The sequence below is a fragment of the Paralichthys olivaceus genome, chromosome 9 (genome assembly GCF_024713975.1).
Source record: "Paralichthys olivaceus isolate ysfri-2021 chromosome 9, ASM2471397v2, whole genome shotgun sequence".
NCBI lineage: Eukaryota > Metazoa > Chordata > Actinopteri > Pleuronectiformes > Paralichthyidae > Paralichthys > Paralichthys olivaceus.
In genome coordinates, this window is record NC_091101.1 from 1,008,804 (window position 1) to 1,033,095 (window position 24,292).

General features: G+C 39.9%; 1 long non-coding RNA gene across 1 annotated transcript; it reads right to left on the reverse strand.

Annotated features, from left to right (window-relative positions):
* Positions 1-11,307: 11,307 nt before the first annotated feature.
* On the reverse strand, positions 11,308-14,601 carry LOC138411433 (uncharacterized). Its single transcript, XR_011244076.1, has 4 exons — positions 14,442-14,601; positions 13,927-14,080; positions 13,455-13,567; positions 11,308-11,698 (listed from the first exon to the last, which is right to left on the reverse strand). It is a non-coding gene; the product is annotated as an uncharacterized lncRNA (long non-coding RNA).
* Positions 14,602-24,292: the final 9,691 nt, after the last annotated feature.

Below are 24,292 nucleotides of genomic sequence, written 5' to 3' on the forward strand. Positions count from 1 at the left end.
TGGCACCAAGACTGGCATGTGCCCACATTACACAATCACAGGTTTTATACATTTCCAAAAATTAGAAACCATCCAGATAGTTATTGGGTTAAATGATACTTTGTTTCAACGGATATTACTGGTCAATATAATTAGTCATAAAGATGAAATCTTATTTATTTTATATGAGCACAGTGTTGACATATTGTTCCAGGAAGATGAGCATTTGTTTTTCCTGCAGTAGTATAACTTACAGTCCAACAATTGGCTTCAACTTATCTCAATGAAGTAAATGATTGCACAATGTGATGGCTACTGAGTAAAGACAGCCTTAAGAATGGTACACTGTAAGCCTTATCTTCACTATGCAAGTCTGTATGGCACAAAATGACCGTAAAAAAACTAAAGTCACTGCACAACAGAAGCAGAAAGGGAGGGGGGATTGAAAAGATGGAAACAATAACATAGAATGATACACTGTGATGGAATATCTGGTAACTTAATCTACCACTTGTATGATATGGTTTTATATTTAATTTTATAATTACCTCAACATTATGAAGTTATCTGTGTCTCTGTAAAACACGTTGGAGCAAGCGGAATCTACTGTGCAATGTGAGTGTTGCAGTCTAAGCATACAGATGTGTTGATTGTCAATATGTGTGTGTCAGTGTAAGAGGGAATCAATGTGCTGCATAAAGCCCTACAATGAAATAAGATTGGAAACAAGTGGTTGATATGAGAACAGTTCAATCAGGAGAGACTTTAACTTGACAGTTGAATATTTTTTTTATTTCTATGCAATTAAGACTTTTGGCATTTTGACCCCTATGTGATGTCATTGGCATCAGAGGGGTTGATGGAGAAATAATTATGAATGACTCTGCTGGACTGGACCATGGCTTCGGATTAAACCGGAGGAGATTGGGTTGAAGGGGAGTTACAGCGATCACTAATGACAGCTGACTGCCGGAGAGAGGAGAAAGGATTTCAAATTTGATCACAACCGCACGACTGGCTGGATGAGATTGTGGCAATATCTGAATGGGCATTCAAAATGCCCACAATCAGCTGATTAATAAGAAAAAATATATATAGAGAGATAGATTTGTGAGTAATTGAATATTTCAAATTTATATAGCACGGTATCACAACAAGCAGTTGTCTAAGGGTGCTGCACAAAAGTCCAAGTCCAAGAAGAAACACAAAATCCAACTTGTTCCACACCGAGCAAGCATGAGCAACAGCGGGGAGGAAAAACTCCCAGGTGTAAGAAACCTCCGGCAGAACTGGGCTCTGTGTGGACGGCCTCTGCCAGGAACGGTTTATGAGAAAGTTTTCCTGAATTATACTTCCTACTTATACTGTGCAGCTTCATGTTGCAGCTGAATACCCCTCATCTTACCCTCCTCTTCCAAACATGAAAGAGAACCTGTGGCAGCCTTCACTTGTCATAAAAACTCAAGAGGCGTTTAGTTTGTCCAGTTTTTACTACTGTAAAAACATGGCGGCCTCTGTAGAGAGGACCTGCTCCCCATGTAAATATAAAGTATTTAAATATAGATGGCTCATTCTAAGAAAACAACAATCGTACAATTTAGATAAAACACACTAGTGAAAACATCACTAGGATTGCTTTGTATTCACTTTCTGCTCCCTTTCACCTAAATCTTACACACTAAACCTTTAATGAATTTTGTCGCTGTATCTTGGTCTAATTGAGCACAACATTGATGCCTTTAATGCTGTCTGTCTCTGTATTTTTAACAGTTCATCAGAGAGGATGATGGGAGCTCATATGTAGTCAGTGGGAGTGGGGTGGTCAGCGATCCTGACACCACTCACAAGGACAGTGTTCCTCAGTCCTGGCAGCTCTACTCCAGTCCTGTCAATCACACAATAGGAGGCGTGGCTTACTTCCAGGTCACTGAGCATAAGATGACAGTCACCTTCATGCAGACTAACGGGAAATGTGTTTACCGCACAGAGCTGCCAACACGTATAGTCAGAAGTAATGGCATGCTCTAAAACTGAAGATATGATTACTGATATCTTTGGGCGATGGCATGTTACTATTAAGTGAAATGTGTATATATTAAGATATATTCATAGTATTTTGTACTGTATGTAATGTTTGACACATGTAACAAAATACAAACTGTTTTATGTCTTTTGTTGTGCATTGTATTTCATGATGGAGGCCTCAATGTGCAGGATAAAATATAGCTCTACTTGCATACAAGTAAGTAGTAGAGCAATAGTAGAGCCAAGTAGAGCATTGTTAGGTTTGCAACCAAAACATCTGCTCTGCCATTTTCACTCAAAATTGGACCAAATTAATATTTGATTGTCATATTACTGCTTTTATTTGTTCAATTTTTTATTTACTTTGCTTGCTTTTCAGTCAAAGCACTTCTGTTTTTTAAAGTGCTATATGAATAAAGTGTATTACTAGTATCAATATTATTATTATTATTATAGTATTCAAGTGAGTTTACCATGAGTGAGTGACTACAACAAGTTTCTGGAATCAGTGTGGGCGCCCATCTGCCTTGACTTGAGGAGAATAATGGAGGAGAGGAGAGATGAGTGGATAAGAGGGGAGAGAAGAGAGAGAGAGAGAGAGACAGAGAGAGACTGTTGTTGTCATAAAAATATAAATATAATGAATAGTGATACATTGAGATGCAATTATATTATTAATAATAACAGTTTATCATCATCATCATAATCATAATATGGTGGTAGTATTAGTAGTGAAATTTGGAGAGAGAGGGAGAGAGATAGAGAGATGGAAGCACAAACAATGGACTTTAGTTACATGAAGTAATATGAGAAAAATATGGGGCCACAGGCACAGTTCAGTGCATGTTGGGAGTTGTAGAAGAAAATTGTTGTTGTTTTCTCTATTTCTTTTGATATTTTTATGCACCTTTCAAGTTCCTGCTTTTCTTCATGACATCGATCTTTGTGTTTACTGTATCTACTTTCCCAGGAGGATGGCTTTTGAGACAGCTTTCCTGATTACATGTTGTTATGGCCTGGCTGGCTGAGACCATAACAATAATAATAATAAATGTATTTATACATAAAATGCAGCTAAAATGTATTATCATAGCAACAAGTCTTGAGTTGTTTCTTAAAACTATCAACAGAAGAAGCATGTCTGATGTGTGGTGGGAGTTTGTTCCAAATCTTTGGATAGCATAGCATAGGAAAGAGAAGCAAGAGAAAGCTGCTTCCCCAAACCTTTTATAGTTTGTTTTGGGGACATTGAGCAAGCCCGCTGTAGACGACCTGAGGGAATGATTCGTAACATATTCCGATAAACAGTCAGAGATGTATGACGGTGCTGTACCATTAAGAGAATTAAAAACAAGTAAAATAATTTTAAAATCAATCCTCAGTGATGCTAGAAGCCAGTGTAAAGACACTAAAATAAGAGTAATATGGAATCTTTTCCTATTTCTCATTAAAACCATGGCGGCTGAATTTTGCAAAAGCTGTAGGCGATCGATGGATTTTTTCGGTAATCCTGAATATAGTGCATTACAGTAGTCCAGGCGAGAAAGTATAAAAGCATGAATCAACTTTTTGGCAGTTTCCAAAGTGAGGTACAGTCTTACTCTTGCAATGTTTCTTAAATGATAAAAGGCAATCTTTGTGACATTGTTTATGTGTGGATTAAAATCTAGTCCTGAGTAACACCCAGGTTCTTTATTTTTGATTTATTTTGCTGCTCCAACTTTGCCGATAATCTTTTGTCCTTGAACATTACAAGATTTTCAGTTTTATTTTCACAGGCAATTTATAACTTGGTTTGGCGCATCAGAGTCATCTGGCACTAAATAAGGGAAGACACATGATGGATCAGATTTTTCTAACAAAAAGTAATTTTCAAAGAACTAAAACAAAAAAGAAATTCAACTGATAAGGCTGACAGGAACTGAATTCCAGACCAAAACAAGATCAAATTAATGCTACAGAAATCAAAACTCATCTGAATGGCAGGATGAGCATGGCTATTATTATATGAGGCAGTGGCCAGCTACCTCTACTTCACTGATGGCCCCCAGCTCCAGCCAAAGCAGGATCTTGCAACACAAGACACACAAGCAAGTATACCTAGGCAAGATGCTGAACCCCAAATTGCCCTTCATTGAAAAAAAAACTGTATGAATATGTGTGTGAATGGGTGAATTGCAAACTGTATTGTAAAGTGCTTTGAGTGATCATCAAGACTAGAAAGGTGCTATATAAATACAAACCATTCACAAGCTCTCACATCACAGTGTGAATTCAATTTACTTGAACCCCCAATGCATACAGATATGCCACATCAGCAGGGGTGGTGAAGGTGTTTATCACATGACTTAGTGAATGATTGGAGCATAATTGTATAATAAATTAGCCTGTCCAGGAGTTCCTGGAGTTGTATTCACATTTATTTTCACAGAGACCCCTCCATCGGCAAAGAGATGAGTAGATAATGAGTGAATTTTCTTTTTGCGTTGAACTATCCATTTAAGTGATGATACAAAAACCTAAACTCTGAATGTTGTCCATTAGAAAGAATTGTACCGCCTTGTGTGATGTCTCTCCCCACTCTGCAGTGAGTAAAACACATCTGAACAAGCCACAACATTTTTATTCTTTCACAGAATTCCCCAAGCGGTCGACAGGTAACAAATGCATGGACTACTTTTTCAGCATTCTTTGAGACGAGATGTTTCTCATTTTCATATTTTGTAGGTGGAAGAAGGCTGTCCCAGAGGCTTGTTTTCATGTAACTCCAAGGTTCCCCACAGTAAAGCTGGGGGCCAGGCTTAAGCCATGCAAGATAACTGGGTTCAGACCTCTTTATATACAGTCTATGGTTCAGACAATGTTTCTCTGAGACATTTAAGTACTTCTCTTTTGTTTGCCGTAAACCATATTATATTGTATGGCATCAAGATGTAATTATCTGTAGAAATGTCAGTCTGTGAATGTAACAAATGGTTTCATTTGAGGTTTAATTGATGGGTGCAGAATGGCCCTGAAACACGATATTTCCTTTGATTACTATCCTACCTCATTACCTCTACCTTCACTGTGGCTCTTCATATTGTAGGCATTATTTTATTCACCCAAATTTGTAAAAGACTATGGTTTATCTTTTCTACTTTGTATTTGTATTTTGGTTTTCTTACATGATGCCCATGGGTGATCATGACCATCTCATTGCTGAATATTAGTTGTGAAAACTTATTGTTGTTTCTATCTTGGCATAGAAATTGTGTTATCTCCCTGCTAAAATTTGTAGAATCAACAAAATGCATTCTGTCCACTTTACTGTTTGGATTGACTAAATGAAAATAATGAAGTTAATCTGGGTAACTTTACAGCTTTAACTGTAACTGGTGAGATAGTTGTAATATGTGTCTTTGCACTGCTCAGTTTTGCAAAATCCTCACCCTATTCACCTCATTACCCTTGTTTTCACCTTACTCTTAAACACGTTTCATATTCTTATTGTATTTGATGTCAATATTGTATTTGATGTCAATATTGTATTTGAATGTCAATTTTGGTCGGCTGGTTTTCCAGAAAGGACAGCACAAGAATTTCAATTCACAGGGGAACGTGTGTTCTCGTGTGTATTGGACAGTAAAAATTGTTGAATCTTGAATTGGCAAGAAAACATTCAGCCACTGAGCCCTTTATGGAATAGTTTGGACATGGCTACAGACAAATAACAAAGGCAGTGTCCAAGATGAAACACTAAAACACTTGACTTCTGCTAACGATAGTCTTTGGTTTCCACTGACTGCATTTCCATTGGATTTGCACTCAAAATCATTGATTTTTAATGGTTTGTGAGTGTAGGAATAATGGGGATTGTGACTTGATTAGGTGGGTGCAATGGTTTTTTCCGTCCACTAGATGGAGGTCATTGACCATGGATCACAACAGTTTTTCCAAGATTCAACATCTTGAATCAACTTTATCAGTGTTCAAGTCAAGTCAACTTTATGATCAATAATGCCATATGTGCAGGACATACAGAGAATTGAAATAGCTTTTCCCTCTTATTCCCGGTGCAAACAGCATTCAACATGAAATATAAAATATCAAAAATAGAAGTCATTCAAAGATATAAACAGGCAGTGGCAAATCTAGACCATATCAAGAGTATAAATATGGCAGATATGGCGGGATGAACAGAATGAATGGTATAAATATAAACAGAATTATCAGTGGAATATAAATATGGCAGTATGTACAGAATTACAGTACTAATATCAATGTGATGCTCTCCCAAAAAAATCCAGCACTACAAACCACCACCACCACGACTACAAATAACCTGAAACGTGCTCCTAACACTATTCTGGAGGAACGATTTGGGCCTCCACACTTGGTGAAACTTTCACTACTGACCATCCCATTCGCTGATAATAGGGAGTGTTTTTCCCTGAATATCTCAGGGACCGAAGATCATAGCTGCCAGGCACTGCCACCAACAGAAAGAGCACCCCTGAAAATGGGGTGGGGGTAGCCAAAGTAATAACAATATAGTAGTAATATGTGTCTGTTGTGCTGCTGCTGCTTCAATCATTTCAGCTTTAAATACCTAGGGGTCCACTTCAGTGACGACCTCACCTGGACATTAAACGCCACACAGCTAGTCATGAAGGCTCAACAGCGGCTGTACTTCTTGAGGAGGCTGAGGAAGTTTGGGATGACTCCTAAGATCCTCAGCAACTTCTACAGCTGCATCATTGAGAGCATATTGACCAGCTGCATCACCGTGTGGTACGACAGCACATTTACTATGGACCGCAAACGCCTGCAGAGAGTGGTGAAGACAGCAGAAAAAATCATCAAGAACTCACTGCCCTCTCTGCAGAGCATTTACCACCGCAGGCAGGGTTCACAGGAGAGCTGCCTCCATTATTAAACTATGTCCATTTGTACTGTTTACATTTACATTGCATACATTTGCACTGCTCAGTTTTGCAAAATCCTCACCCTATTCACCTCATTACCCTTGTTTTCACCTTACTCTTAAACATGTTTCATATTCTTATTGTATTTGATGTCAATATTGTATTTGAATGTCAATTTTGGTCAGCTGGTTTTCCAGAAAGGACAGCACAAGAATTTCAATTCACAGGGGAACGTGTGTTCTCGTGTGTATTGGACAGTAAAAATTGTTGAATCTTGAATTGGCAAGAAAACATTCAGCCACTCAGCCCTTTATGGAATAGTTTGGACATGGCTACAGACAAATAACAAAGGCAGTGTCCAAGATGAAACACTAAAACACTTGACTTCTGCTAACAATAGTCTTTGGTTTCCACTGACTGCATTTCCATTGGATTTGCACTCAAAATCATTGATTTTTAATGGTTTGTGAGTGTAGGAATAATGGGGATTGTGACTTGATTAGGTGGGTGCAATGGTTTTTTCCGTCCACTAGATGGAGGTCATTGACCACGGATCACAACAGTTTTTCCAAGATTCAACATCTTGAATCAACTTTATCAGTGTTCAAGTCAAGTCAACTTTATGATCAATAATGCCATATGTGCAGGACATACAGAGAATTGAAATAGCTTTTCCCTCTAATCCCCAGTGCAAACAGCATTCAACATGAAATATAAAATATCAAAAATTGAAGTCATTCAAAGATATAAACAGGCAGTGGCAAATCTAGACCATATCAAGAGTATAAATATGGCAGATATGGCAGGATGAACAGAATGAATGGTATAAATATAAACAGAATTATCAGTGGAATATAAATATGGCAGTATGTACAGAATTACAGTACTAATATCAATGTGATGCTCTCCCAAAAAAATCCAGCACTACAAACCACCACCACCACGACTACAAATAACCTGAAACGTGCTCCTAACACTATTCTGGAGGAACGATTTGGGCCTCCACACTTGGTGAAACTTTCACTACTGACCATCCCATTCACTTTTAATGGGGAGTGTTTTTACCTGAATATCTCAGGGACCAAAGGTCATAGCTGCCGGGCACTGCCACCGACAGAAAGAGCACCCCTGAAAATGGGGGGGGGGTTTGCCAAACTAATAATAATATAATAGTAATATGTGTCTGTTGTGCTGCTGCTGCTGCTTCAATCATTTCAGCTTTAAATACCTCGGGGTCCACTTCAGTGACGACCTCACCTGGACATTAAACGCCACACAGCTAGTCATGAAGGCTCAACAGCGGCTGTACTTCCTGAGGAGGCTGAGGAAGTTTGGGATGACTCCTAAGATCCTCAGCAACTTCTACAGCTGCATCATTGAGAGCATAGTGACCAGCTGCATCACCGTGTGGTACGACAGCACATTTACTATGGACCGCAAACGCCTGCAGAGAGTGGTGAAGACAGCAGAAAAAATCATCAAGAACTCACTGCCCTCTCTGCAGAGCATTTACCACCGCAGGCAGGGTTCACAGGAGAGCTGCCTCCATTATTAAACTATGTCCATTTGTACTGTTTACATTTACATTGCATACATTTGCACTGCTCAGTTTTGCAAAATCCTCACCCTATTCACCTCATTACCCTTGTTTTCACCTTACTCTTAAACATGTTTCATATTCTTATTGTATTTGATGTCAATATTGTATTTGAATGTCAATTTTGGTCAGCTGGTTTTCCAGAAAGGACAGCACAAGAATTTCAATTCACAGGGGAACGTGTGTTCTGCTGTGTATTTGACAGTAAAAATTGTTGCATCTTGAATTGGCAAGAAAACATTCAGCCACTCGGCCCTTTGTGGAATAGTTTGGACATGGCTACAGACAAATAACAAAGGCAGTGTCCAAGATGAAACACTAAAACACTTGACTTCTGCTAACAATAGTCTTTGGTTTCCACTGACTGCATTTTCATTGGATTTGCACTCAAAATCATTGCTTTTTAATGGTTTGTGAGTGTAGGAATAATGGGGATTGTGACTTGATTAGGTGGGTGCAATGGTTTTTTCCGTCCACTAGATGGAGGTCATTGACCACGGATCACAACAGTTTTTCCAAGATTCAACATCTTGAATCAACTTTATCAGTGTTCAAGTCAAGTCAACTTTATGATCAATAATGACATATGTGCAGGACATATAGAGAATTGAAATAGTGTTTCCCTCTTATCCCCGGTGCAAACAGCATTCAACTTGAAATATAAAATATCAAAAATAGAAGTCATTCAAAGATATAAACAGGCAGTGGCAAATCTAGATGATATCAAAGATTCGCAGTTTGGACCCCTGACCAGCTAGAGCTCTGACATTTTGCACACTGGATCTCCTCTCACCCCAGAAGGCTCCATATGTGTTATTAAAGCTCTGGGTGTTGCAGGTCAAGAGATCTAATTTTTTCCACCTACCTCCTACCTCAGTTCGAGCCCAAAACCAACCAGGGGCCCCAAGTTTTCAGTAGAGGTTCCCCCGGGGACCCAGGAAGCACAACTACATTCGGGTCGCCGTAGCCGGAAGTTGTTTTTATAGTGTAAAATACCTGAAAAAGGGAGTATTTGAGTGAACGATAAATGGACACATACCTTTCTCAGATCATGTGTATTATGACTCATTATCAGGGTAACCACCTACTGTAAATACAAATGCCACAATGTGTACAATTACTGCTGAATATCTACCGAACTGAAATATTACATACGTCAATAGACTATACTGAAATATTACTATAGACAATGTACATCCAGACAGACATTTAACATGTCTTATCTGTCACCTAGCACTTGCATTCATCAAACAACTTTGGATACCAGTAATAAAGTAAACATAAGCATGTAAGATAAACAAATACAGCATTTCACAAAATATTCTTTAACTCGGCTTACTTCTAATATACTGATAATATATTGCAACTCACAATTTAGAACAGTACTCACTCAGTAACGCAAATATTTCTGAAAAAATAAATTTAAAATAGCCTGCTTGCAACAACACTAGTCACATAGTTTTTCCACAGCCACGGTGTACTACTATTCCACAGACGGCGCACAGTTAGCATTGCAGGAGATTAATGTGCCTTATGTTAACTTAATCGTCGTCATGTAATTATCAATATTACTTCACGCTACACGAACAGACCGTATTACAAATAGTTTCCTGAGCACATATACACATTCACCTAACACACTGGTAAATATTAACCATTACTTTGAGGTACTGCTGTCAAAATGGAACTTCAAAAATTGGCTTAATTGATACCAAAGGTCACAAAGGTCACCTGGGCCCCTCTGCGGTTTTGGTGAAAATGGGTAATGCAGGCTCAAAGAGCCTCTCGTGACCAGTGGGTCAAATATGGGGCTCCTAGGCCCTTGGGAAGGCCCAGAAAGGGATCCTAATTTTCCCAAAAGCTCCAGAACCAAGAGGCTGCCAACCCAGTCACACTACCCAAGTTGGAAGCACCTTGTGAGGCATGCCTGCTGGACGATTGGTGGCACTTTTCCTAGATGTAAAATGCCTACAAGTTTCTGAGTCGTGTCTTTTTGGCCCCTGTTTAGGCCCCTGACCAGGTAGAGGGCTAAAATCCAAGAGACAACTCATGTAACATTGATAAGAAATTCACTCAAGCAGTGACTCCAAGTTACCAGATATAATGAAATTCCCTACTGACAGTCCTAACATATCACATTTACAGTGACTTGAGGTTACTCTGACCTTTAACTTCGAAGGGAATAAAATCGTTCATCTTTGAGTTGAAGTTACTGTTTTTACCAAGTTTGACGAGATTCCCATGAGCTGATCTTTAGATATCATTTTCAGGAAAAATATTAACATACTTTGTGAGAACACTGTGACATTTGGCCACCAAAATTAAATCCAATGTCATGCGAATGTTGGTGCCAAATGTGAAAGAATTCCCTCAAGGCATTTCGGATATATCCCATGTAATAATATTTCCTTTGTATTCAAAACAATGCAAAGTCAAGTTAGCTTGACCTTTCGACCTTTGACTTACATAATGTAGTTGTTCATGAGATATCACTTTCACATGAATGGGACAGACAGATGGATGGACAAGCTGAAAACATAATGCCTCTGGCCACACTGAAAGTGAAAATGGTAAAGAAATAAATATAGCAATACATGATAAATAATTTGTTCCCTGTTCTTTTAATTTACACGGATGATTTCTTGACAAAACAAGCCAACTCTATAAATGTGAACTGAGTGTCAGAAATGAACACGACATTCATAGCATCTGCAAACAATTTTCCCCCACAAATTTCTGTAACTTTCTGAGAATCTACTTCACAGTATATTGTAAAATATCATGCGTTTCAATACTCACATTATTGATGGAACCTCAGTGATGTCTACTGTCCCTGGCTCAGACACTCTCTCAAGCATCTACAGTACATGTCAAGACAGGTAATGGTAGAATTAAAATAACATTAGATATCTACAATTCAGTTGAACTATTATAGTTTCAGAAATTCATTTTATTCCGAGTTCAGTCAGGAACTCTTTGTCATGATTTACCCATTTGTTGCAAATGGGGACACAGTTATGATTGGCGCTGAAGGCTCCATTCTTTGGATGTTCCCTGGTTAGCCGAGCAGCGTGCTAAGATAAAAACAGGGAACATATGCAGAGCCCCCAGTGGGCGTAGCAGGCAAGGTACCTTTGTTTAAGATGATTTACCACAACCGTGTTTGGACTCGGTGCTGTGGTGGCAGTTTCTGTGAAACAAGCACAAAGTCAAACACTTCTTTCTTTAAGTTTAATTCAGCATCTGCAGATGGACTCATTGGTACACATCACCTGAATGACATGCACAAATAAGCAAAGAACATAGGAGAATCTGTGTTCTTATAACTCACAGCCCCCTCCCACTAAGCATGCAAAGGTATATATTACCCTTCTGTATTTTCACTCAGTGGAGGAGACATCCTGTCCTTTTGTTTACATGTTCTGTGGATGACTCCCCCCCCCCTGTGAGATCCCAGTTGTTTGATCCCAATCAGAGATACGAGATACCATAAAGTTGTGGTTTCTCAAGGCCATAAAACTCAAGTTTCTTAAGCCATCACCGTAAACCTTAAAGTTGCCCTTTTAGATGAACAATTTGGTCAACCATTTGGTCAGTCCTCCACATACATGTCTGTTTATGCATTTATACACACACAAATGTAAAATTTCCATTACAGTGCTAAAAGTGTTATAGCTTAGCAGGGATCAGTGAGGATGAGGTTGTATTTAAAGGGACCGCTTTGGTGAGAGAATGGGCTGTGATTGGTGGGTGACTGACGAGCACCCATAAACCTATCGGTATAGCTGAGCACATGACTCCGTGTCCTGCATGAACTAACACAATGCTTCATTAATCACAATTCTAGTTTAGGATTTCCACAATGACATTCTAACTTTAAACTTCATTTAAGGTATCTTGAATTGAGGCAAATTAAAGCTGACCTTGAATTATGATCAGTCAGAATCAAATTGTCATATATCACAAATCATAAACTGGATTTATTTTCATAATTAATTATGGATACAATTCCAAGGTATGTTGCAGAAATCTGGAATGGATATCTATATCATTGAGCATTGTACAAGAAGACAAGTAAATTATTTTTAAATAAACAGCATGGAACATGGATATGTTACTACATGTTCTACTGAATAAGGGATCAGCCAGATGCTATCCGTAATACAAACAGCCATCATCAGGGACATAGTCATCAGAGAGATCATAGTTAATGTTCATCCCAAGGTACTTGTAGTTCTTTACAAAGTCTATCACCTGCCCCTTGATGATAGTACTCAGAGTTTGAGGGCTGATGCCTAAAACTCATGTCCTTGGTTTTTGTCACATTTAGTAGTAAAAATGCAGTCACAGCAATACAGATTCACAATCCACAATGGGACCATGGCTGTTCTCATCCGCATGGAGGAGACTGACTGTCACAGAGTCATCAGCAAGTTTGAAAAGTAATCTGTTGTCATGCCAGCTGCGGCAGTCATCAGTATACACATTACAGAGTGAAAAGACACAGGAGAAGACCCTGTGGATGATGACAATGCCTCTTACGTGCATTTGTTTACCCTCACTTTCTGTGTTACTTGTCAGTTGCAGCTCGAGGCATCATGCATGTATCCAATATTATCTTTTCCAGGCACTATACTGGTACTGTAGTACCTACAAGTTATGCACGTTCCATTTTGCATGGGGACATTTAAAACAAACCAGTCTACAACATAGTAAAAATCACATGCAAATCAACTGCCCTCCTCATCTTTTCATATGTTTTTACTCCCCAATTTTTTAATGTGGATTTAGAATTTGATACTGAGCATAGCCGTGAAATTGGCTCCCCAATAGAAATGGTAAAGGTTGTCAAATTAATGTTACCTACATAAATCCCCACAGATTTACAAAACATTCTCAGAACACAGTTTACATCACAGTAAGGTATCACATTTTTTATTACTCACCTTATTGATGGAACCTCAACCATATTTACTGTCCCTGGCTCAGACTCTCTCTCAAGCATCTACAGTAGGTGTTTTCGTTCCCAAAACACAGTCTCTCTTGTGGTTTCAAGAGTCTGTAAGAGTAGAACATGAGGTAGAGCATTCAGCTACCAGGCAGACACCTTCTGTGCATTTAAGGTTAAACTTAAAACATTCCTTTTTGATAAAGCCTGGCTGGATCAGGTGAGTCCTGAACCGGCCGGCAATTTACTGAATGCAAAACACACATATAAAATACAATACACAAAACAAAACAAATACCCTGCAGGTTCCTAATACTAAGGCAAGTATAATTGAAAAGAGTATTTCACTTTTTCCTTTCGTAGCTAATCTAAGTTAAGTTAGACCAGTCTTTTTTCTCCTCAGTTCAATTTAGTCCGAAAAAAATAACAAATCAATCAGTTCAGTTCAAACTAGTTCCTGATACTCCTACCACTGAGTCACCATACGCCGAAGATTTCCTCACTGGCGCGAAGGAGTAGATGAGTTAAAGGTGAAGGTCTGGGTCTGGCTCGCCATCTTGAATCCCGTCTGTGTGTGCACAGTCCTTGCTCCGACCCAGCTTCAAACCGAGCAAAAAACCTGACCTGTGTAACATGTCATAAACACAAATAATCTCTTTTTAAATCCTCAAATCACACAATTAAATGTTTCACAGTTTCTAAGTTGTAACGTTACTGCTACGGTGTTTTTTCGTCTCAAAATGGCAGCGGAGCGGTCTCTTTCAACTCACGGCTCCGTCTCCCACACAAACTACAGCGCATACCTTTCATTTATACAGCTTACACACACTTTTGTAACATTTACAGTCTTCATAAACCCCAAAAAATAACTGATAAACAGGTTATGACGGAGCATTTCCTTGTGAATAGCTACGTTTTTAGCATTAGCTTTCCGCTAAAAAGGTACAACGCAGCAAAATTGCAAGAAAATAAACACAAAACTCACCAAAACCGGTGTGACTTAGTTCTCATAAAATCCCCGTCAGTTCCCGACCAGGTAAGTTATATTTTTCAACTGCTAAATCAACTTTTTTCACTCTTTTTCTGCTTATTAATCGCAGCTCGTTTTTCTCCGTTTTCTCCTCTGCTCTCTCCCTATGGTCTCTGCTGCAGCATCACGCAGGCGCTGCGTTGAGTGTCACTAGTCCCTTAAAGGGGCAGGCATGAAATTTCTGTCAGCATACTTTTAATCTTAAATAGACATTAAATTATTGTTGTATGAACATTTCTAATTAACTTTGATGAATTGACTTACATAAAATGGATCACTAATTTTAAACTTATTTATGCAGCCTTTAAACTATTTATTCTTATTTATATCATATCTTGACATGGGTTACAAATTGAATAGGTGATGGGATAATAATAGTAATTAATTGAGCAGTAGTATCGCAATATATTCAGTAAACTGTACAAAAATTGATATTTATTAAAATAAATAAATGAGTGTGTGTGTGTGTGGGGGGGGGGGGGGGGGTTAGGATTAGGGGTTAGGGGTTAGGGTTAGGGTTAGGTAGGGGGATAATAGCCAAGCGTGTCGGCGTCCGGCTCGGTGGACACGTAATTTCCCGGGGTGCCAGAGACTCGGGACATTGGCTACCCCCACCCCCCCATTTTCAGGGGTGCTCTTTCCGTTGCTGGCAGTGGCCGGCAGCTACGACCTACGGTTGCGGAGATATGGGCGAAAAACGACTCCCCGTGATAAGCGAATGGGACGGTCGGGAGTGAAACAGTGTGGAGGCCCAAATCGCTCCTCCAGAATAGTGTTAGGAGCATGTTTCAGGTCATAAGGGTTAGGGTGTCAGGGTATAGGGGCAAGAGGGGGTAAGAAGACGGCACAAACACTGAGATAAGCCATCCATCATGTGACCTTTGACCTTTGCGGAGGTCGCACGGGTCTGAAACTCGGCACAGCGGTCAGACCCCCTGATAAGCAAATGGAGATTTCAGATCCCCGGTCCAAAGCCTCGATGAGTTATCAGAGATAAGGCCTTAAAGGGCCTGAGAGGCTTTATAGAACAAAAAGAGGGGTGTGTCTGACCTTTGCGGAGGTTGCACGGGTCTGAAACTCGGCACAGCGGTCAGACCCCGTCCCCTGACAAGCATACTCATTTTTCAGATCCCCTGCCCAAAGCCTCCATGAGTTATCAGAGATAAGGGCCTTAAAGGGCCTGAGAGGCTTTATAGAACAAAAAGAGGGGTGTGTCTGACCTTTGCGGAAGTCGCACAGGTCAGAAACTTGGCTCAGCGGTCAGACCCCGTCCCCTGACAAGCATACGGATATTTCAGATCCCCGGCCCAAAGCCTCGATGAGTTATCAGAGATAAGGCCTTAAAGGGCCTGAGAGGCTTTATAGAACAAAAAGAGGGGTGTGTCTGACCTTTGCGGAGGTCGCACGGGTCTGAAACTCGGCACAGCGGTCAGACCCCGTCCCCTGACAAGCATACTCATTTTTCAGATCCCCTGCCCGAAGCCTCCATGAGTTATCAGAGATAAGGCCTTAAAGGGCTTGAGAGGCTTGATTTAAAAAATTAGCTCGGGAGTGGGTCTCTGAGCGGCCACCGGAGGGCGGGCACGGCCCTCCCTGAGACCGAGCATCACATGTGGTGCAGACTGTAGCGGCTTTGCACAGAGAGATCCAAAGTGAACCGCTTTTGATAGGAAGCTCGTAGAAAGATGAAACCCACGTTCCCAGCAGCACAACAGACACATATTACTACTATATTATTATAAATGTGATCATTATATAGTGTTATTATTATTACATACACACAGACAGATTCAAAGTGTGTTACTATTATTACATTATTACATACTGTTGTTAACAATCACACGACCATCATGTCATCAGTACGGTTGCCATTAGTAGTAGTAGTAGTAATACAAGTATTTCATTCTATGGTTGTATTTCATTCTATGGTTGTATTTCATTCTATGGTTGTATTGCATTCTATTGTTGTATTTCATTCTATTGTATTATGTATTGTATTTTAATGCAATAAAATCAATGTATTCAAGGCATTGTCCTTTGTAGCACAATAAAACATGGATTTAAAACATCACACCAAACAGCAGCAACAGCAGCAGCAACAACAACAACAACAAACTAAGAGAACAATAAATGATCATGATAATGAATGCGACGGTCAGGAGTGAAAAAAGTGTGGAGGCTGAAATCGTTCCTCCAGAATAGTGTTAGGAGCACGTTTCAGGTAATTTGTAGTCATGGTGGTGGTGGTGGATTTTATTTGGAGAGCATCCCATTTCTATTTCTACTGTAATTCTGTTCATATTTCCATATTTCTATTGATATTCCACTGATAATTCTGTTTCTATTTATACCGTTCATTCTGTTCATCCCACCATATCTGCAATATTTATACTCTTGATATCATCTAGATTTGCCACTGCCTGTTTCTATCTTTGAATGACTTGTATTTTTGATATTTGATATTTCATGTTGAATGTTGTTTGCACCGGGGATAAGAGGGAAACACTATTTCAATTGTCTGTATGTCCTGCACATATGGCATTATTGATAAGTGACAAGTTGACTTGACTTGAAGACTGATAAAGTTGATTCAAGATGTTGAAGCTTGAAAAAACTGTTGTGCTCAGTGGTCAATGACCTCCATCTGGTGGACAAAAAAAACAATTGCACCCACCTGATCAAGTCACAATCCCCATGATTCCCACACTCACAAAGCATTAAAAAGCAGTGATTTTGAGTGCGAATCCAATGGAAATGCAGTCAGTGGAAGCCAAAGACTATTGTTAGCCGAAGTCAAGTGTTTTAGTGTTTCATCATGGACAGGGCCGAGTGGCTGAATGTTTTTTTTTTCCAATGAAGTAGCAGCAGAAGCACAACACATATTTCTAATATATTATTATAAATATTATCATTATATAGTATTATTGTTACATACTGTTGTTAACAATCACAATAGCATCATGTCATCAGTATACTCACCATAAGTAGTAGTAGTAGTAGTAGAACAAGTATTTCATTTTATTGTTGTATTTCATTCTATTGTGTTTTGTCATGTATTTTGGGGGGAAGTCTTGCTCACACGTGTTCCTATTTATCGTGGTTAAAACAAAACATCTGAGAATCTCAGTGTATTTACCAATTTTTGGTAATTAGTGGATAAAATATATTTGTAAAGTTTAATTCTTATTGTTTGAGAGTGGGATGTGTATTTTAAGGAGAAAAAAATATTTTAAGGTTGTAATAAATTCATAAGTAATTGAAATTTCTGAGTATGTTTTAAAACATTTTTTTTAATTTTAGGGAAATCCTTATTGGGATAGTAATTTGTTTATGATTCCAACTTTTTTTTAGGATTGGTGGTTGATATAAGGGAAATGAATGGAGAAAAATTCATTATTTAATCAACTCCCTTGATCCTTTGGGAGTAGTGGAGCCAATCAGAGGAAAACGTTATTTTTATCAAGTTTAAAACTTGTTGTTGTATGTAAAATATTGTTTACAATCTAGTTTGAGTTGTAAAATAGAATTAGGAATAACATTTAAAATATCTCCTTATTAATTAATTCGTATATATAAAAAAAAAAAATCATAAAAGTGATTTGGTTTGGAATCCTCCTTTTCATATTTTTTTATACCATTCATATAATAAGGGTAGCAGAGTCAGGGAGAGAAGCCTGTCCGGGCTAAGCCCTCCCCCGCCTGTTCGGGCTGTGAACTCTGCCTCCCCCTACTCCCTCACTTTCATGAGGGAAGAGAGGTGAGGAAAGTGATTTGTTATAAAAAATGTCTAACTTTTTTAGGAATTGTTTCAATTGATTTAAATTAGATTGGATAAATAATATTAATTGTAATAGTAATAATAATAATAATAATGATAATGATAATGATAATGATAATGATAATAATAATAAAAAATAATAATGTATGCGTACATGTATACACACATACAACTATATATGTACATATATACACACACACACACATATATAAAAAATATGTTTATTTATTCCATCTTGTTTCATAACTATTTTTGTTTTATTTGTTTAAAGGGGAGAATCTGCTCCAGGTTTGTTCTGGCCACAGTCATGAACAGAACCTGTTGGTTCCATTCTTTGGCTTACGGCCTTGAGCATTAGTCCTGTGTTTGTCATCATTTTCATCCCCTTTTTAAAATGTTTAAAATTTAAGTTTAAAATGTCAATCATTAGGGTTAGGGAAAAGGGGGATTTGGTGAGGGTTAGGAAAAAGGGAAGTGGTTAGGATTAGAGAAGGGGAAGTGGATAGGGTTAGGATCTAGGGCTAGGTTAATGGTTAGGGTTAGGGTTAGGGTTAGGGGTTAGGGTTAGGGTTAGGTAAGGGGATAATAGCCGAGCGTGTCCGCGTCCGGCTCTGCGGACACGCTATTTCCCGGGGTGCCAGAGACTCGGGACTTTGGCTACCCCCCTCCATTTTCAGGGGGGCTCTTTCCGTTGGTGGCAGTGGCCGGCAGCTACGACCTACGGTTGCGGAGATATGGGCGAAAAACGACTCCCTGTGATAAGCGAATGGGACGGTCGGGAGTGAAACAGTGTGGAGGCCCAAATCACTCCTCCAGAATAGTGTTAGGAGCACGTTTCAAGTCATAAGGGTTAGGGGGTCAGGGTATAGGGGCGAGAGGGGGTAAGAAGACGGCACAAACACTGAGATAAGCCATCCATCATGTGACCTTTGACCTTTGCGGAGGTCGCACGGGTCTGACACTCGGCACAGCGGTCAGACCCCGTCCCCTGACAAGCATATGGAGATTTCAATCCCCGGTTCAAAGCCTCGATGAGTTATCAGAGATAAGGCCTTAAAGGGCCTGAGAGGCTTTATAGAACAAAAAGAGGGGTGTGTCTGACCTTTTGCGGAGGTCGCACGGGTCTGAAACTCAGCACAGCGTTCAGACCCCGTCCCCTGACAAGCATACTCATTTTTCAGATCCCCTGCCCAAAGCCTCCATGAGTTATCAGAGATAAGGGCCTTAAAGGGCCTGAGAGGCTTTATAGAACAAAAAGAGGGGTGTGTCTGACCTTTGCGGAGGTCGCACGGGTCTGAAACTCGGCACAGCAGTCAGACCCCGTCCCCTGACAAGCATACGGAGATTTCAGATCCCCTGCCCAAAGCATCGATGAGTTATCAGAGATAAGGCCTTAAAGGGCCTGAGAGGCTTTATAGAACAAAAAGAGGGGTGTGTCTGACCTTTTGCGGAGGTCGCACGGGTCTGAAACTCGGCACAGCGGTCAGACCCCGTCCCCTGACAAGCATACTCATTTTTCAGATCCCCTGCCCGAAGCCTCCATGAGTTATCAGAGATAAGGCCTTAAAGGGCTTGAGAGGCTTGATTTAAAAAAAAAAAAGCTCGGGAGTGGGTCTCTGAGCGGCCACCGGAGGGCAGGCACGGCCCTCCCTGAGCCCGAGCATCACATGTGCTGCAGACTGTAGCGGCTTTGCACAGACAGATCCAAAGTGTGTCTGGTGCGGGTCCCTGAGCGGCCACCGGAGGGCAGGCACGGCCCTCCCTGAGCCCGAGCATCACATGTGCTGCAGACTGTAGCGGCTTTGCACAGACAGATCCAAAGTGTGCCTGGTGCGGGTCCCTGAGCGGCCACCGGAGGGCGGGCACGGCCCTCCCTGAGACCGAGCATCACATATGGTGCAGACTGTAGCTGCTTTGCACAGTGAGATCCAAAGTGAACCGCTTTTGATAGGAAGCTCGTAGAAAGATGAAACCCACGTTCCCAGCAGCACAACAGACACATATTACTACTATATTATTATAAATGTGATCATTATATAGTGTTATTATTATTACATACACACAGAGAGATTCAAAGTGTGTTACTATTATTACATTATTACATACTGTTGTTAACAATCACACAACCATCATGTCATCAGTACGGTTGCCATTAGTAGAAGTAGTAGTAGTAGTACAAATATTTCATTCTATGGTTGTATTTCATTCTATGGTTGTATTTTATTCTATGGTTGTATTTTATTCTATTGTTGTATTTCATTCTATTGTATTATGTATTGTATTTTAATGCAATAAAATCAATGTATTCACGGCATTGTCCTTTGTAGCAAAATAAAACATGGATTTAAAACATCACACCAAACAGCAGCAACAGCAGCAGCAGCAACAACAACAACAGCAACAAACTAAGTGAACAATAAATGATCATGATAATGAATGCGACGGTCAGGAGTGAAAAAAGTGTGGAGGCCCAAATTGTTCCTCCAGAATAGTGTTAGGAGCATGTTCAGGTCATTTGTAGTCGTGGTGGTGGTGGTGGATTATTTTTTGGAGAGCATCCCATTTTTATTTCTACTGTAATTCTGTTCATATTTCCATATTTCTATTGATATTCCACTGATAATTCTGTTTCTATTTATACCGTTCATTCTGTTCATCCCGCCATATCTGCAATATTTATACTCTTGATATCATCTAGATTTGCCACTGCCTGTTTCTATCTTTGAATGACTTGTATTTTTGATATTTGATATTTCATGTTGAATGTTGTTTGCACCGGGGATAAGAGGGAAACACTATTTCAATTCTCTGTATGTCCTGCATATATGGCATTATTGATAAGTGACAAGTTGACTTGACTTGAAGACTGATAAAGTTGATTCAAGATGAAGCTTGAAAAAACTGTTGTGCTCAGTGGTCAATGACCTCTATCTGGTGGGCGAAAAAAACCATTGCACCCACCTGATCAAGTCACAATCCCCATGATTCCCACACTCACAAAGCATTAAAAAGCAGTGATTTTGAGTGCAAATCCAATGGAAATGCAGCCAGTGGAAGCCAAAGACTATTGTTAGCCGAAGTCAAGTGTTTTAGTGTTTCATCTTGGACAGGGCCGAGTGGTTGAATGTTTTTTTTTCCAATGAAGCAGCAGCAGAAGCACAACACATATTTCTAATATATTATTATAAATATTATCATTATATAGTATTTTTGTTACATACTGTTGTTAACAATCACAATAGCATCATGTCATCAGTATACTCACCATAAGTAGTAGTAGTAGAACAAGTATTTCATTTCATTTTTGTATTTCATTCTATTGTGTTTTGTCATGTATTTTGGGGGGAAGTCTTGCTCACACGTGTTCCTATTTATTGTGGTTAAAACAAAACATCTGAGAATCTCAGTGTATTTACCATTTTTTGGTTAATTAGTGGATAAAATATATTTGTAAAGTTTAATTCTCATTGTTTGAGAGTGGGATGTGTATTTTAAGGAGAAAAAAATATTTTAAAGTTGTAAAAAATTCATAAGTAATTGAAATTTCTGAGTATGTTTTAAAATATTTTTTTTAATTTTAGGGAAATCCTTATTGGGATAGTAATTTGTTTATGATTCAAACTTTTTTTTAGGATTGGTGGTTGATATAAGGGAAATGAATGGAGAAAAATTCATTATTTAATCAACTCCCATGATCCTTTGGGAGTAGTGGAGCCAATCAGAGGAAAACGTTATTTTTATCAAGTTTAAAACTTGTTGTTGTATGTAAAATATTGTTTACAATCTAGTTTGAGTTGTAAAATAGAATTAGGAATAACATTTAAAATATCTCCTTATTAATTAATTCGTATATTTAAAAAAATAATAATCATAAAAGTGATTTGGTTTGGAATCCTCCTTTTCATATTTTTTTATACCATTCATATAATAAGGGTAGCAGAGTTGGGGAGAGAAGCCTGTCCGGGCTAAGCCCTCCCCCGCCTGTTCGGGCTGTGAACTCTGCCTCCCCCTACTCCCTCACTTTCATGAGGGAAGAGAGGTGAGGAAAGTGATTTTGTTTAAAAAAATGTCTAACTTTTTTAAGGAATTGTTTCAATTGATTTAAATTAGATTGGATAAATAATATTAATAGTAATAGTAATAGTAATAGTAATAATAATAATGATAATGATAATGATAATGATAATGATAATAATAATAATAATAATAAAAAATAATAATGTATGCGTACATGTATACACACATACAACTATATATGTACATATATATATACACACACACACACATACATAAAATAATATGTTTATTTATTCCATCTTGTTTCATAACTATTTTTGTTTTATTTGTTTAAAGGGGAGAATCTGCTCCAGGTTTGTTCTGGCCACAGTCATGAACAGAACCTGTTGGTTCCATTCTTTGGCTTACGGCCTTGAGCATTAGTCCTGTGTTTGTTATCATTTTCATCCCCTTTTTTAAAATTTTAAAATTTAAAATTTAAAATGTTAATCATTAGGGTTAGGGAAAAGGGGGATTTGGTTAGGGTTAGGAAAAAGGGAAGTGGTTAGGATTAGAGAAGGGGAAGTGGTTAGGGTTAGGATCTAGGGCTAGGTTAATGGTTAGGTTTAGGCATGGGGCCACTGGTTAGGGGTTAGGAGTTAGGGTAAGGGGTTAGGGGTTAGGGTTAGGGGTTAGGGTTAGGGAGTTAGGGTTAGGGTTAGGTAAGGGGATAACAGCCGAGCGTGTCCGCGTCCGGCCCTGCGGACACGCTATTTCCCGGGGTGCCAGAGACTCTGGACTTTGGCTACCCCCCCCATTTTCAGGGGTGCTCTTTCCGTTGGTGGCAGTGGCCGGCAGCTACGACCTACGGTTGTGGAGATATGGGCGAAAAACGACTCCCCGTGATAAGTGAATTGGACGGTCGGGAGTGAAACAGTGTGGAGGCCCAAATCGCTCCTCCAGAATAGTGTTAGGAGCATGTTTCAGGTCATAAGGGTTAGGGGGTCAGGGTATAGGGGCGAGAGGGGGTAAGAAGACGGCACAAACACTGAGATAAGCCATCCATCATGTGACCTTTGACCTTTGCGGAGGTCGCACGGGTCTGAAACTCGGCACAGCTTTCAGACCCCACCCCCTGACAAGCATATGGAGATTTCAGATCCCCGGTCCAAAGCCTCGATGAGTTATCAGAGATAAGGCCTTAAAGGGCCTGAGAGGCTATATAGAACAAAAAGATCGGTGTGTCTGACCTTTGCGGAGGTCGCACGGGTCTGAAACTTGGCACAGCGGTCAGACCCCGTCCCCTGACAAGCATACGGAGATTTCAGATCCCCAGCCCAAAGCCTCGATGAGTTATCAGAGATAAGGCCTTAAAGGGCTTGAGAGGCTTGATTTAAAAAAAAAGAAGCTCGGGTGTGGGTCTCTGGGCGGTCACCGGAGGGCGGGCACGGCCCTCCCTGAGCCCGAGCATCACATGTGCTGCAGACTGTAGCGGCTTTGCACAGACAGATCCAAAGTGTGTCTGGTGCGGGTCCCTGAGCGGCCACCGGAGGGTGGGCACGGCCCTCCCTGAGACCGAGCATCACATGTGGTGCAGACTGTAGCGACTTTGGCTGAACTCATTGACTCCGGATTCACATGTTTCACTGGGTGGATTTAATCTACATCGGGCCGACAGGACAGAGGAGAGCGGTAAGAGGAAAGGAGGAGGGCTGGCTGTGTTTGTGAATGACAGATGGTGTAAGACTGGACATACCACTGTTAAAGAACAACTCTGCTGCAAAGACATTGAACTGTTAGCTGTTAGCATGTGGCCATTTTATCTACCTCGGGATTTTTCACACGTCGTCGTGATTGTGGCATATGTCCCCCCCTCTGCTAATGGTGACACGGCCTGCGATGTCCTGCACTCAGCTGTGAGCAGGCTGCAGACACAGCACCCACAAGCTCTCTTCCTCATCTCTGGGGACTTCAACCATGCCTCTCCTTCCTCAACTCTACCCAAATTCACCCAGTACATCACCTGCCACAC